At 39.0% G+C, this 16,082-nt stretch overlaps 1 protein-coding gene across 12 annotated transcripts in view; it reads left to right on the top strand.

Annotated features, from left to right (window-relative positions):
• Nucleotides 1-16,082, top strand: part of Dgki (diacylglycerol kinase iota) — a 441,978-nt gene that overhangs the window by 160,037 nt on the left and 265,859 nt on the right. For all 12 annotated transcript variants that reach the window (XM_019208591.2, XM_033764527.1, XM_033764526.1 and 9 more), the window contains one exon: nt 6,066-6,161. The gene's annotated coding sequence lies outside the window, so the exon portion shown is untranslated. The remainder of the gene's footprint in view (nt 1-6,065; nt 6,162-16,082) is intronic.

Consider the following 16,082-nt stretch of genomic DNA (forward strand, 5'->3'; position numbering starts at 1 on the left):
AAGATATATAAAGGTGTATGAATAAACTGATTGGCACTGTTAATGGATTTGAATGCTAGATTTTTTGGATTTTAATTTTATTTTGTAAGTAATAGAAAATTATTTGGAGCAAGGAAGAGGCACACTCAGAGCTGTGTTTTAGGGGAATTAATTATCAGAATAAAATAAGTCAGAAATCACAGTTGGTTTAAGAGTTAGAGTTCAGAAAAGAAATCTGTACTCAAGACATTAGACTCACTACCCAGTGTAGAGTACTTAATTTGGGGCAGATTCAGATAATGAAATGAAACCTAGACAAAAATAAAAGTAAAGACAAGAGGCCTGTGTTAGCTGAGGTAACCTAGGTTGTTGTAAATAAAAGACTGAAACATACAATGGCCCAATGAAATAGCATTTTTTATCTCACCCATGTCATAGACTAGGGCTATTCCAGGTATTGTGGGGGAAGGCGCATTTTCACATATTGAGGTACATCTGCTGATGGATGCTCTGACATCTCACCAGATTACTTCCAAAATATACCCAAGGTCTAATCTGCCCACAGAACCATTATGGCACAAAAAAGTGTGGAGAAATGCTTATGTGAAGATTTAAAGGACTAATTCTGGAACTTCTGCTCTTGTTCTCTTGGTGAGACTTTGGTCACATGGCCACATCTAACTGCAAGGGAGGCTGGGAATTATAATCTACCAGTATGTCCAGGAAGAAGAGAAAAAATATTTTGGTGAAGTGCTGGCTACAAAGACCAAGTGGAGGAACTTGGATAATCAGCACCTGTGGGTTAGGGACCAGAAAGAAAACTGGAAAGTAACAGCAACAACAATAAAAACTATAATGACCACCCATTAACTTTTTGTATGCACAGCATTGGGCAGTTTGCATTTCTGTATTTAAATATCACTTGATCTTGGGAGGGAGGAACAACTATTTTTATAATTTTACTGATGAGTAAAACTAAGGTTAGGAAATAGGAAAGGCTCTAAGTCATACAGTTATTAGGAGTATGTCTGTTTTAGTCCACCATTCATGTGCATTCACGTAGAGCTAGAGAAGGAGTTGTGCAAAATGTAATGAGAAAACTAAAATAGTTCATTTGTCTACTTAGGGTACTATCTCTCAGGTTAGAAATGTTAATGCAGAACTCAAGAGTCCCTAAAACCAACCTCACTTCTGATATCAGCTTCAAGTTTGAGAATTTCTAAGATCATACTCACATTGAGGATATTCTAGACAGACACATGTAGCTCACGAATGCTCTTACACTCACCCAGAGAAGTTGGGACAGCTAGCTAACTTCTTCTAGCAATCATATGAAATGACACACATGGCATATTGCTGTCCATGAAGCTCATGGAAGCTTTGGCGATCAGGCTGATACTACCTTGGCAGTATCTCCAGATAAGTAAAATACTGTTACTAGGCAGGACAGATAACTTTTCTGGAGCTGAAGGCAAAGGCCACAATTCTTTTAAATAAGTTTAATTCTTTACTATGTACTCCATTAAATATCAGGTAACACAGACAAGCAAGGAAAGGACAGGGCATCCAAAAATGCTGTTAGTAGAAGGTACGCTTTTATGTTTTTCTTGTATTCCAGTTTTAAAGGACCCTGCTTCTTTTCCTGGTTTTTAAGAGATTGCCATTTCTCTACTTATTAGGCATTCATATTTACATCTTACAGTTTATGGTTCCAAAATAATGTGCACTTAAAATAATTTTCTCATTCCATTCCTCAGAGTTGGACACATTAGGAATGTGCACTCATTAATTTATTCAATGATTTAAATATTTCTTTTTTTTAAGTTTCCAAATTTTTTAAAGCATCTACTGTTGCCAGGCACTAAATTAGTTTCCTGGACATTTAATGGGCTCAACTTTCTTAGGCTGTAATATAAAAGAAAATATTAAATAATTATGCTAATGCATAAATAATTTCTGGCTAAAATAAATTATGGTAAGAGATGGCTTTATGACAGAAACTAACAAAGTAATGACTTAGATTTTAGGATCAATGAGGATACTTTTGATCTGGTGACCAAAATATGAATATAAATTAATGATAGAAAATTGTAGTGGAGGAGAGGCAGTTTAGATAAATAGAATACACAGTGAACATCTTTGATTTGTGAAGATTTGAATAGTGACTGGAATTAAGTAAGGAATATGCAGTACTGGCATCAGATGCAAGAAGTTTTAGGCAAGGGAGCTTCAGTTTTGTTTTTTTTTGTACTGGAGATTGAACTGGGGTCCTTGTGCTTGCAAGGCAGGCAGTGGAACCACTGAGCTGAATCCCCAGTTTGGGAGCTTCAAATTTATTGCACCTGAGGCAAGAACTTCCTTAGTCCACTTGAAGATCAAGGAGATACTTGTGATTGCAAGCCAGCCTGGGAGAAATGTGACAGAAGATGAAGTAAAAGGAACAGGAAATGAGATAGAGAAGAGAGGTAGAAAAAGCAGTCAGAGTGGTACCCAAGGATACTAAAAGTGGAGTAAGGAACAACATGGGTCTTTGCTTAGCTACCAAAATGTGGGTAGCTAATGAAGAGCTTTGAGCAGAAGTGTTTTGATCAGATTTACATTTCAATTAATTTGCTTGCTGTTTGGAAAACAGACCATGAGGAGTCAAGAGTACATCGGGACACCATTGTGGGTGTGGGTTTGCTGGAATATTCCAAGCCAGAGCCGTCAGTAACAGCAGAAGTGATGAGAAGTGATTGGGTTTTAAATACAGCTTGAAACTATGATGAATAAGATCAGCTATAGAAGGTGTGAAAAAGAAATACTGTATCTAGAATGACTCCAAAACTTTTAGTCTGTGTAGTAAGAATGGAAATGGTCTTTACTGAAAATTCAGGGAGAAAATTCAAGTAAGAGCAAATCAAAAGTTTTTTTGAATGTGTGGGATTTTGAGGTGTTCATTAGGTCTTTTAGTGGAGATTCTGAGAGTGAAATTTTTTGTGAGTCTGAAGTTCAAAGAAAAAGTTTTACTGAGTAAATAGTTTGGGAAGCACTTGAGATCTAAAGCTGTGAGAACTGAATGCAGTAACCTTAAGAATTGAATGTAGATGGAGAAAAGTAAAGATGTGAGGGCTGAGTTGTGGAATATTCCAATATCTAGAGGTAAGGAAAAAGAGTGGCCATTGAGGAATAAGAAATGCAAAACAAGTTGAAAAATGTGTCCCTAGAAGAAAGGATGGATAATCTCTGTCAAAGCTGTTAATCACGATGGAGACTGAGAAATAGTCATTGGATTCAGCCATATGAAGCCACTGGTGATCTTATCAAGGGTAGTTATAATAGAAGGTGAAGGAAGAAAGCTTGATGGAATTGAGTTCAAGAAACAATGGAAATGTAATCAGTTTGTACCACAAATATGTTCTAATAAAAATCAAAACCGGAAAAAACCCAATGGTGTTGAAAGGAAGTAGAGGCAGAAAATAAGGAAAATTATTTGTTAAACTTTCTAGTAAAGGGGAACAATAAATAGAAATAGATGTGTGGATCAAGAAATCAAACGACTCACATATACACTGGTTTTCTTCAGCCCTTATTTTTATGTAAAGTGGTGGTCAATTTTGAATTTCATTTTTATATGTGACTTTGTATCATACAATTTTTCAGATGACCACCGTCCATATTTGCACTTCTTGGTGTACTTTATTCTGTTTTGTAACTTTGTTTTGTTTTGTGTGTTGTCTTACTTCTTATAACCATTCTTTTTTGAGCATTTGTAATGTCTCTTTCCTTACAAATCACACTGGGCTACCTCTTACTTCATGTCTTTTCCTCTCCCACTATCTCATTTTCCTGTGATGGTATAGGGTAGAGAAGTATCAAGAATAGTGATCTTCACTCACTGACAAGTTCTAGAATCTGTTACCTGAAAATCTTAAAAGAGGTGGGATGTATTGAATTAATGGGACCCAGAATCTCTAGCACATTAGAATTACCCTGGGAACTTTGGATAATCTGATGTGTAGATCCACTGACACATACTCTCTGGAAAGGCCCAACTATTTCAAACATTTCCAAGGTCATTATAGTACGCAGCCAGATCTGAGAACCAGTGAACTAAGACCACAGTGGCAGGACACTGTAAAGCTTCCATCTCTCCACACCTCCCACTTTTCCTTCTAAAGGTCTGTCTCTTTTAAATCAGGTTCCCACCAAGAATGAAGCGAGCTAATCTTAGCAGCCCTGCTGCACCCAGTCTCAGGCTAGATTGACCACTTTGGTCCTTCACATTTGCACACCTTGTCACTCTCTCCCACCCTTGTAGGCATCATTTTTGCTGTTCTAGGACTGACGTCACCTGCTTTGGATGGCAGGAAGCCAGATCAGAGGCCACGATAAAGCCTTTAGGTATTCTTGCCTGCAAATACTTGAGACTGTATCCTCTTAAAGAAAGATGTACTCTCCCTGAAGCTGAAAAATGCATTTATTTTTAAAAATGGGTGAGAATTGATTTTTACCCCTCAAAGCATTATTTGCTTTGTATTTATGCCTCTCTCTACTGAGCTTCAGGATCCAGAGGACTGTTGTGTGGACACTTTAGGGGTGAGTTATAAAAGAATGGCTCACATAGAAGATGGATTTCTAAATTGCTTGGTTATCCTGTAAAACTTTTGATTTTATTCATCTTTATATTAGTCTACTCAGAGTCCTAAAACTGCTATAGACTGGGTGGCCTAAACAAAAGGCTCTCACCTACCCCCTGTCTTGTTCCTGTGCTCCTGAAGGGTGAGAGGTGCAAGGTGAAGACTCTGGCAGATTCAGTTCAACGAGGGCCTCTGCCAGTTTACATACAGCCACTTTCTTGCCCTGTGCTTATATGGCTTTTCCTAGGTTCATCACATGGGGGATCTCTATTGTGCCCCTTCTTATAAGAGCACTAATTCTCTTATGAAGGATCCACCTTCATGACCCAATTACTTCCCAGAGTTCCTACCTCCTTGCACCATCATGTTGGGAGTTAGGTTTCAATATGTGGTTTTTGAGGGTGCCATAATTCAGTTCATTGCATCCTCCATAAAAAATAGGTACAGGTCTATATATTTCCGATACATAAGATAAAAACAAGAAGAATACCCCTGGAAGAACTGTAGACTTTGTCTTATTCCTTTGTGGTCAGTCTAATGCAGTGTTTTACCTAATATCTCAGAGCCCTTTATTAGGAAATAAACAAGATAGTCAATGACGTAAATTCATCCTTTCCAAGGTAGTGTATTTTAAAGAAGGTGGAATTCCCTTCATGATTTTTTTTTTTTTTTTTTTTTTTTTTTGGTACCGGGGATCGAACTCGGGTCCTTGTGCTTGCGAGGAAGGCACCAGAACCACTGAACTAAATCCCCAGCCCCCTTCATGATATTTTAAAGGATAGGTGCTCACCTCATGGGCACACTCACATACTGAATGTAAACTGGACAGTAGAATTGTTGCTCATCATAGCAGCTTTACTCACCATCAGAACTTGCTATTTTAGAAGCAGTAAAATTACTCAGTTAAAGAAGTTTAGAGTAATTGAATGGAAGGCCTCTTTAACTCAGTAAAATGTTTGAATTAGTAGGCATTTATTATGCTTTGAGTACTAGGGGTTTAACCTAAGTTTCAAGTATGATTTGCTGATTGTTCATATAAACAAATTTGTTTTCAAACAGTCTATTTAAAGTACTTTAACTCTACTGTCCTCCTTTTTAGCTAATTTGCTAAGTCAAGTCAAATTTTAGTACAACTTTTATCTCAGTTTTCATGGAATTTGCAGAGTTGGGTCTGAATAAATAAGACTTTACGTGAAACTATTTATAATCTTTGTTTCCCTCATTTGTTAAATACATGTTTTAATAATGATTGCATCCATAGATAAAGCAGCATAGACTTCATTCTGTTTTTGTTATGGTTCCAAGTTTTCCAAACATTTCTTTCCATTTGTAGACTTCAGTAGGATCAAGTCTAGTGGTACTTTGAGGGGATCAGTAAGAAGTGTTTGAACTCCTGGGGTCACTACCTGTCTCGTGCCCCCTTATCCCTGAAAAGAGTACTGAAGTGGGTGGGTCTTTTCCTTGCAGGAGAATGCCGTGAACGGGGAGCACCTGTGGCTGGAGACCAACGTATCGGGCGACCTCTGCTACCTGGGCGAGGAGAACTGCCAAGTCCGATTTGCAGTGAGTGTGGCCTCAGGCTCCCTCTGTCTTTCTGGGAGGACAGCCTCCCTCTGAGGGAAGAGGGGTCACGTGCCTGAATTTCCTAAGAGGGGTGTGCAAGACTGTCCTTATGGGATGGAAAGCTTCCTGGATGCTTTCAAGGTTGACAGAACATTTATGAAGTAAATATGTCTTCATTGTTATCAATTTTAATGGACTTGGGGTGCTGCTTCCAGATGATGCCCAGGGTTGGTTTGGGGATTGAGGAGAGGGTGAACGTGAATGAAAGCATTGCTGATGGGACAGGGGAGTTTGCGAGCCTTGTGGGGGAAGGGACTAGTGGTCTTGTGGTGTTGTGACTGGGGACTGAAGGTGGAAAGAGCTCTTCTGAGGTCAGTGTAGGTTATCAGATAATCCAGGCTACGCTTTGGAGGATGTAGACACAATCAATCAAAAGTTAAAGTTGTATCAGTTAGAATATCCTTTGCTTGTTAAAATTCATTTTTTGCTCTAATTTAGAACAATCTGTTGAAGGTTTAAAATTCTTTTCAGGTTCTGTAAAGAAAGTCTGGTGGCTAGATAGTAAATAATAGAGGAACTAAACATATAATGTTGAGTAAGTGAGCTTCACACTTTTGCTTGATTTAAAAGGATTTGTCATCATAATAAATATGTAAGGTCATATCTACGTGGGTTTGATTACAGAAACTAATGAAGTATTCTCTAAATAATGAAAAAAAAAGAATAAGACTATAAGAGCAAGAAGCAATTTAAATATGTTCAGTGACCATTTTCATCTCCAGAATTAAGGATTATTTTAATGTTACATCATTGCCTTTTCTCTTTTACTTTCCTTTTTAGTTTTATTTTAGGATTCCCTATTTTTAATGTTCATACAGAGATTTCTTTAACTGATATACCAAATAGTTTCTTTGGTGTGAAAAACTATAATAGTACACACGATCCTAATGAGATAATTAATAATGTGAAATAGGAAGTAAAGGGCTAAAGGTGTAGGGAAAATGGGAAGGGTGCGGGAAAGGTAGTAAGGGAGAGGAAAAAAAATATGAGAAACTGAAAAAATGGAAATAAAGTGTTTTTAAATGGGGAGGGGAGGAGGGGGTGAAGGGAGGGCAGGGACAAGGGGAAAAAATGAGAATCAAGACCTATTATGTAAAGGTGCAGAATTCCAGTGATGAATGTAACTGTATTGTATACCTGGATTGTACCAATAAAAAGAAAAAAAAAGGATTTGTCTAAAAACAGTGTAATAATGGAACTTAGAATGGTAAAGAATAAAGAAAAATGTTTTTATTCTTATGTATTTGGAGAAATGGGCATCATATTTACATAGTACTGTAAAAGATTTCTTGGTGTGTTTATTATGTGTAAGGAAAATTTAGAACAAAGTATTGGACACTAAAATTACAAGTGACTGTGTTTCTGTTATTAATTAGTGAGGAATAAATTGAGTTTTGTCAAAGCTTCGAGAAAAGTATATATGGTCTCCAAGGACTTTTATCTGGCTGCTTGAAAAGGCAAAGACCCAGAACCAAGACCTTTTATATAGTTTTACCAGTTTTGATCCCTAAATATAGGTTTTCTTTGAGAAGATGTTGAAGTTTATTTATTTTATTTTATTTATTTATTTATTTTTGGTAACGGAGATCAGACTTGGGACCTCATGCTTGTGAGAGGCAGGTGGTAGAACCACTGTGCTAAATACCTGGCCCAGACATTGAGGTTTTTGAAGACCAGAGTTTGAGTGAAGTTGGGAGGAGCGAAAGCTCAAGAAAGGGCCCAGATAAAGGGCTATGAATTTGGAGTTAGGAAACCTGGATTTGATTCTCAGTGTTACTGTGTGACACTGAGAATTTGTGGCCTTTTGCCCTTGTCTACCTCCTAGGTAAAAAAGAGGGTCTGATTAAATTAGTTTTAATTTTACTTCTAACTCAGGTGTATAATTAATCATTAGCATTTCTTCTAATCTTGTAAGCTCAATTTAGATATCAGCATTTCAACTAATTTTATGCATATGTATTTTTAATTAGTGTATAATTGCATAGAATTTGATTAACCAAATTTACGAGAAACTCAGTTGTTTGGATTAAAATGCTATAAATAATGAATTAACACTAGGGTCTTAGTTAATTGGGTAAACACTGGTCTTAAGGTATCAAATAATACAAAATGGAACAAAATGAAAGGCAGTCTAACATGTTGGTAACTAATTTGTTAACAGAGTTCTACTTTATCTCCAAACTGTTCCTTTTAATCTTTTTCTGGTACTCTTTTTTTTTTTCAGCTTTAATTGAGTTTATTGGTACATTTTAGGGATACAGTACAGTTACATTCATTGTTGGGATCTTGTATCTCTACATGACAAGTCTTGATTCTCATTTTTTCCCCTTATCTCTGCCCTCCCTTATCCCTGCCTCTCCTCTCCTTTTTCTGATACTCTTTTGGGACAGCCACATGTCACTTCTATTAACAAATATATGAACAGGTACAGGTATCTTCCTTATACCTTGTATCACTATATGGCACTGCTATCCACTGATTGATTGTTATTTGGTGACTACCCCTGAAGACCACGAGAAACAACAAAGAAATAAAAGGATTTTCAGGCAGGAGTATTAGGGAACTGGAGTATGGGAATTTCATGTCCTTGGGCCTCCCTCATAATTTCACTCTATCTACTTGGTCCTATTGACTTAGTATACAAATTCTCTGGAGCTTTTCTATAAAAGGTGTTGATTAACTATGGGAGTAAGTTAAATACCTCTTTGTGTTTCCTCATTATTATAAGTTTCTTAAGGCTCAGTCTGTTCATCTGTCAAGTGAGAAAATGCTGTTTTGAGGATTCAGTGAGATAATGCCTAGAAAGGACTTTTTTGGCCCAATAACAGGTATAATAAATTAAAAGAAACAATCAGGAGTGAACAAAAATGGACAGTTCAGAGAAGGCCTACCAACTCCCAATCTAGAGATAGAGATAGAAACAGAGTCAGCCAAATTAAAACAACTCTGAGAAGTCAAAGTCATGTGTGATTTAAATAACTAAGTTTTCTGAAGTGTCATACTTCCTGCTGGTTAGTTTAGGCTGACAAGGTAGTCTCATGGTCACCTGGCAAGGGAGTCAGTGAATATGCCTGATGAAATTGGCTGCATGTGGTAAAGGCATTAGAAATCCGCCAGCTCTCTCTTCCTGCCTCGCGTTGTGTATGTGTTTTCTTGTAGCACCATGTTTTGGGAGAGACATTGACAAACATCAGAGGACCCAGAGGAACATGCCCAAGGTGATTTGGGGTGTGGAGCCTTGTTGTGAAGAAAAATTGAATCACATGGGTAATAACTGAGTCTGAAGGAGGGAAGGTAGAACAAAGTCTTCAAGTATTTGAAGAGCTGCTGTAAATAAGAGAGAAGTGATTCCCTGTCTGTTTTTAGCCAGGTGGAACCAAGTCATAGGCCTAGAAGTCACTGACTCTTACAGTGGATCTTACTCTGCTATACATAAGCATCACCACATGAACAATTAAAATTAATCTTTATCTTCTTGCTCCACATGCTGATTTAGTAACATATATAGTTGTAAGTCTGTGATTTTCACAAGCACGTAAAATATTCTGGTGCAGATGGCCCACAAGCCTAACTCTGAGAAATACTACAGTATAAATACCTTAATACAGAGTTGTACAACAAGGAAATAAAACGCTTGAAGAGATGGGCTTGAAGGATGTGCTCATGGATAACTTGTATGGCCATACAAAAGTGCTGGAGAGGAGGATGTATATTGCTTTGGGCAAGAGTTCAGTCAAAGCCCATTTCCTCACTGCCCATGCCACCAGGCTCTACGTGTCCAGACTGCACGACTCCTATTCTCTTGTGTGTCTACAGATGCATGTAGGAAATCTCTGCTGAGTGTAAAAACAGCTGTGCAATGGCGTGTGCCCTGTGGCTTATTTTTGTAGGGCTGAGTTCCTCTGGGTTCAGATACTTGGTTGAACATCTCTGTGTGCCCCTTCATCACAGCATGGTTTCTGTGGGAGCCCACTTAACAGGGTGTTTGTCAAACTTAACTAGCTGTCAGTCTCAACACCCTCTGAAGCTCCCTGCTCTGGGTCCGTAGCCCACACACTCTGACAGAATAAGAATGTTATATATGAAGAAACGTATAACAAAATAAATGTCACCAAACAAGAGTGGTCCTCACTAGGGTTTTATTTCAGTTTTTAAAATACCTGTAATGAGGTTGAAAAGTCGACCTTTTTACTCATTTCATTATTTTTGCCTCCGTTTCTCCTTTCCAAACTAACTTGAGAACTTTTACTGATTTGAGAATAAATTTAATCCCATTAAATATCTGCTCACAGATATTCTGTGGCATTTAATTTTGCTGCCAGAGAACCAAAGAAGAGAAAAAGTTTTAAAGGTCACGTGGTTCAGCACTGAGGCTTCAGTGCAAACTCTGCCGTAAGTGTCCTACAGAAGTCACTGCCTTGCTTTCAATCCCTGCCAATATCAGCCCCAAATATTAATCTGTACGGCAGCAAGAAGCCCTAGCTTCATGGACTGCTTTAGATTTAAGCTGATGCTTTAATGCTCCCATAAGTTGTGGGAACCATTTCAATATCTGTGCTGTAACTCTGGTGTCCCCCTAATACTGTCGCATCATCATCAGCAGTTATTGTCACCCTCTAAATTGTCTTGTTTAGACAATATTGTATGGCCACTTCATAAGTATGCAGACATATATGCCATGCTCTATGGTTCAGAAAACAGGAGACCCACACCAAACTCTTTCCATCTTCCATCCTCTTACCACCCCTTCCCATTGTCTCCGTCTTTCCCTGACACACTCTCTGGCATTTATATTCGGCTCACAAGTGCGTTTCCCTTCCAATAGACTTGCTCCTGCCTCTGAGTCTGCTTATGTTCTCCCACCTCAAATGCTCTCCTTCCCCAACTCTAGTTACATAGATCTTACACATCTTTCAAAACTGAACTCCAGTCCCCATTTTTGTGAAGCCACTTCTGTCTGTCTCAACCCACACTAATCGTTTCCTTCTCTCAACTCTCTGTGACATTGCTTTGCTAAAATGTGGTAAGGAGTGAAAGGCCCATCTTTGGTGGTAGACCTTCTCCTACCCAACTCGTGCTGCCTGTAGTTTGCTCCAAGGCCCACAGGTAGTAGGACCAGGTAGGCAGTCTTCAAAAGCAGTGCCTCAAAAGAAACGAGAATATAATGCATAAACTATGTGTGCATACTTTCTTGACAACATTGTTGTTCAAGTCTAAGCTGCAAATAAAATATTCAAACCCATTGTTTTATTTATGTTCCAAGTAATCTTTGGACATATCATTTTACTGCTTTAGGCTTTGGTTTCCATATTTAAAATACTGTTATTATGACCAACCTCAGTAATTTTTATTTCTGAATGACCATTATTCATATTTTGCCTGTTAATTTTATTTTTTAAAGTATTAGCTCCTTTGATGGATCTGCCTCATCAGAATCACTAGTGTGTAATGGGCATGGATAGATCTCAAAAAATAACAAGACATCTGTGCAGAGATTCTGTTCACTGTGAAGGTAGAGAGCCACTGATCAAGTTCATAAAGACTGTCAAAACCAGAGAGGTGGCCTGGGCTTTGCATTTGGTGGAAAGTAGTAGTTACAGATTGAATTGTGCACTTACAAAGAGATGCTGACTTATGGTGCCAGGACTGTGGAATGGACCTGGGAGTGTGCATCTGAGAGCCAGCGAGGATACATTTCTGTTGTTCTAAGCCATCTAGCCTGTTGTGCTTTGTGAGGGCAGCTCTAGGAGACTGGTGCAGTAATCACTCTGCGGTCAGTTGCCCTAAGTAGCCTTACAAACACCTCCACTATCACACAGGCTCACAGGTGCATACCCACAGAGGTGCCTCTGAAAGAGTCTTTGGTATTGTGGTGGAGAAACTATAGTTCCTGAGCAAATGGGCAGATAGGCAGGTAGGTGACAGCAGGTGAGAACTGCAGGGAAGGAGTAGGTAGCTGGTTAGATGAGTGAGAGAGTGTAGGTTACTTGAGAGGAAAAAAGAAGCTGTCAGACTTTAGAACTTCCAGAACACTTACCAGATATAGCTTCTCTATTTTAAAAAGTACTTATGTCACCTTTTAATGTGGGTAGGCTAACAGGTACTGTTTTCTTTTTGTTATTGTTTTGTTTATGCATTTTGCTTCAATCTTTTCTTTGTAATATTTAGCAGAAAGCACTAGTTCCTCCTGACTTTGAACACTTGGCTTGAGTTCTAAAGTGTCTTCCAATGTCACTTGAAGTTTGACAAATATAGTTTTACTGAGAAGGTGAACGAATTACATTGTGGAGACCACGTGACATGGGCCTTGGCATAGTAGAGAGTGGGAACCCTCCAGATCTAGAGATGAAAAGATCCAAATAAAAATCAAGTGAGACATTGCTTTGTCTTGGGTTCCTCTGTGAAATAGTGATAGTTAGAGCTACTGTAGAATTGGTAGAGGGATAAATTAGTGCATGTTCATATTCTCCCTCCTTCTGTTCCCACTTATAGTTCAATGTCATTAAGGTGTTTAGCGCTTTGGTTGGGCTGTAGTTTTAATAAGGCCTCTTGCTTGGGATGATTCCAACTATCCCCAACACTGAAACTCTTCCAATTCTGCCTATTATTTTCTTCCTCTCTTTAACATCTGTAGTCACTCTGGGTCATGGGTGGGACCAACTGAGAGGGACAATTCAAAGTAGGCCATTCTGGGAAGCATCTTCCTGGCTGTCTTCTTCTGGTGGATGGGAAACCTCACTGTTGGTCACAGGGATATCACAGCATCTATCCACAGGGATGCTGGCTGTGGTCTTGGCTTCCTGGAAGAACCTGGGAAGGAAAGTGCAGGGCAGTAGCTCTATGCCAGAGTTGAAGGAGATTGCTGTCTTTATGCTGTTTACAAATGAAAATGATGCTGAGCCTAGGTCCACCCTATCTGTTTTAACTCAGGAAGATTGGAGCACTGGGCAGCAGCATGTGCAAATGCTGGATCCTGTTCATCTTGTGTTGTAGGAAACAAGAAGAGAGAAACAGAGCCCTGTGTTCATGGCTGGGGACTCACTTCCCATCTGTGTATTTGGGTCTAGTGGGTGCACACCACAGAACACCAGCACTGAGCTCAGAATGTAGAACATCAACCAGCATGTGATCCTGTTCTGGGAGCCTCACATGCCGTTGTCCGGCCTGGCAGATTGGTGATCCACACCCCAGATGGCATCTTGGCTGAGCTGAGTGTGGGCTTTCAGAAGGAACTGCATGTGTGGCAGTAAAGCTGAGGCAGAGCCAGCTTTCTGAGTTGTTTGGGTGTCATCCTGAAGACAACACATCCAGGGAGCTGCCAAGGCCGCTGTCTGCCAGAGAGGCCTCACCCACCATGAGGATATCGAGGAGCTCATGAGTCAAGATGACTCAGGGAAAGTATTGCCATCAACAACAATAGTTTACACAACAAATTTTCATGGACAGACTCTGTGATACTGACTTCCTAGTCAGTGGGTATGGGTGGAGGGAGGGAGGGGAGTCTTCTGTAGGTGTAGTGACGTTGCCTTCTGGCCCAGTGGTTGGACTTTTCCCTGAGGTCATCCATGCACACACTTAGAATAGTGTATAGCACATGGAAGGCCCCTGGAAAGCATTAGCCATTGTTAGCTGGTTAGAATGCTGTGTTTGTCACAGCTTTCTAACTTTCTTTTCATCTTTGTGCAGATCTTTTGGATTTATATTAAACTTTTTCATTGAACAAAAAACATGTGTTTCATTCTTAAGTGTTTGAGTCTCTGGCAGTAATTGTCATCTCTTCTGAAATGACAACTTCAGATTGAGGAATACATTCAATTCCTGGTTTGTGTAAACCAGTTCTGTTGACATTTAATATTATGTGGTTCTGTCAGTTAATAATAAAGATGATTTGCATCTGGTTGAGCATGGCATTTGCATGTCCCCCAGGCAATGTCCAGGTGCACAGAACTACTTTCCCTTCTTCCTGTGTTTCCCAGCACCAGAGACCACAGCAGCAGTTTAAATGATGTTCTTGTTATTCAAGGGTGCTGAGTCTTAGCAAAGCATTATTTGTATTAGCAGTTAACTACAAGTACTACTGGCCTCTAAAGTTGGCATTGTCTGTTGTTTTATGAATCTTTTGTTGTCTTCTGCGCTGTAGATCATGCAGATATATATTTCAAAAGGAAGTGATTTGAAAACACCAAGAAATGAAAATCTTGCCTAGATATTGTCATTTGAGAAGGGGTTGGCCCTGATGAAGGGTGTGGGCTTTGGAATCAAATGACTTGGCTTGAATCCAGGCTCTGAGATTTCCAGGCTTTGCATTGTGTAATGTTGATTATTGTCTTAACCTCTTTAAACCTAAGTTTTACATCTGTAAATTGTGGATAATAATGTACTTCTTATTGCTTTGACAGTTAAATGAGATAATGTATATATAACAGCAGCATGGCTAATCATAAACAAGTAAATGTTAACCACTATAATCATTCTTTGAATGAAAATAGTTCCAAGGCACTGAATCCAAAAGAGAACTCAGAGTCCTAGTTTTGGAGAATCTTAGAAACACTTGTTAAGTCTCTCCTCTCTTTGAGGAAAAGTGAAGTGAGACCTTCGGAAGTAAAGCAATGAGCCCTACCAAGGTCAGGCTGTCCTTGACCCTGCTCCTGTCCCATTATCTCCATCTTTTATAGCACACATTACTGTCTATCACTTAAAAAATATTTACTGCCTTATTTACATGTCTGTCTTCATCACTAGAATATAACCTCCATTTAACATGGAGACATTGCCTGTTTTGTAGTCTCAAATCCTCAGCTCTGAGAACAAGTGGCAACACTGAATAATTATTCAATGAGTTGTCATTAAAAGAATGAATGAACTCAGTGAGGGGACTGTTGAGAGACACATCCACGCTGATATGCTTCTTAGTGGGTCAATCCTGCCATGTAAATATAATTAGAATACTTGGATTCCTGAATTATTTTCAAGGTCTTTGAGAGGAAGATTTCACACTTGGTACTAGCACACTGTTGCAGAGAGGGGAAGCCTTCTGAAATCCATTTGGTTTGATTCACCTGGGGAACAGACTGCTTTGCACATCTTTACACTGATGGTCATGGTATGGTTATTAGTCCATGTGTAGGGGGATTTCATGAAAACAAACCAAATAAAGAAATTGTGTCCAATATCATGGCTCATTAATCTTGGCCCCCTAAACCACCACTAGGAAAGAAGATAAGAGAGAAGTAGAAAGAGGTAAGGAACAATAGACCTTAGTTCCATTCTTAGGCTTCCTTGGGCAAATTGCTCCATCTTATAGGGTCTGAGTTCTTTTACTTTTAAAGCAGAGAAATGGTACTTAGTTAGGTTGCAGTGGCTCTGTTTACAGTGTGCACAATGTGTTCATCACACTGCCAGCTTCCTAGTAAACCTCTCTCCGTGGTAATGATGGCTTCATTAAAACTCAGTAGGTAGGTAGGGGTGCGAGTGAAAACAACATAACATAGCGGGATATTGTCTCAAAACAAACAAAAAAACCACAACATAACACAAAATAAAACACCCCCCCAAAATACCAAAGAAACAATAAAAACAACTGGAAAGATCCAGAGACAGGTAAATTGCATAGGATAGAAGTTAAAACTAGTGGCTAGCCATACTGTATAATGTAATACCTACTGACCCCAAAGCTGAAAAGCATAGAGAAGTAATTGTGAAAAGGAAAAAGATATAAAAGACAAGCAAGCCAAAGAGGGTGGAGAGAATTAACAGCTGAGAGAACAAAGTAGTGAAATAGTCAATAACAATAATTATGAAAATACAAAGTGTCTGGGTAAAATGCAAGCCATAAATAGAATTATGGATTTTCAGAGATTC

Source organism: Fukomys damarensis, unplaced genomic scaffold, assembly GCF_012274545.1.
Source record: "Fukomys damarensis isolate Sample0158 unplaced genomic scaffold, DMR_v1.0_HiC HiC_scaffold_16, whole genome shotgun sequence".
Classification (NCBI taxonomy): Eukaryota; Metazoa; Chordata; class Mammalia; order Rodentia; family Bathyergidae; genus Fukomys; species Fukomys damarensis.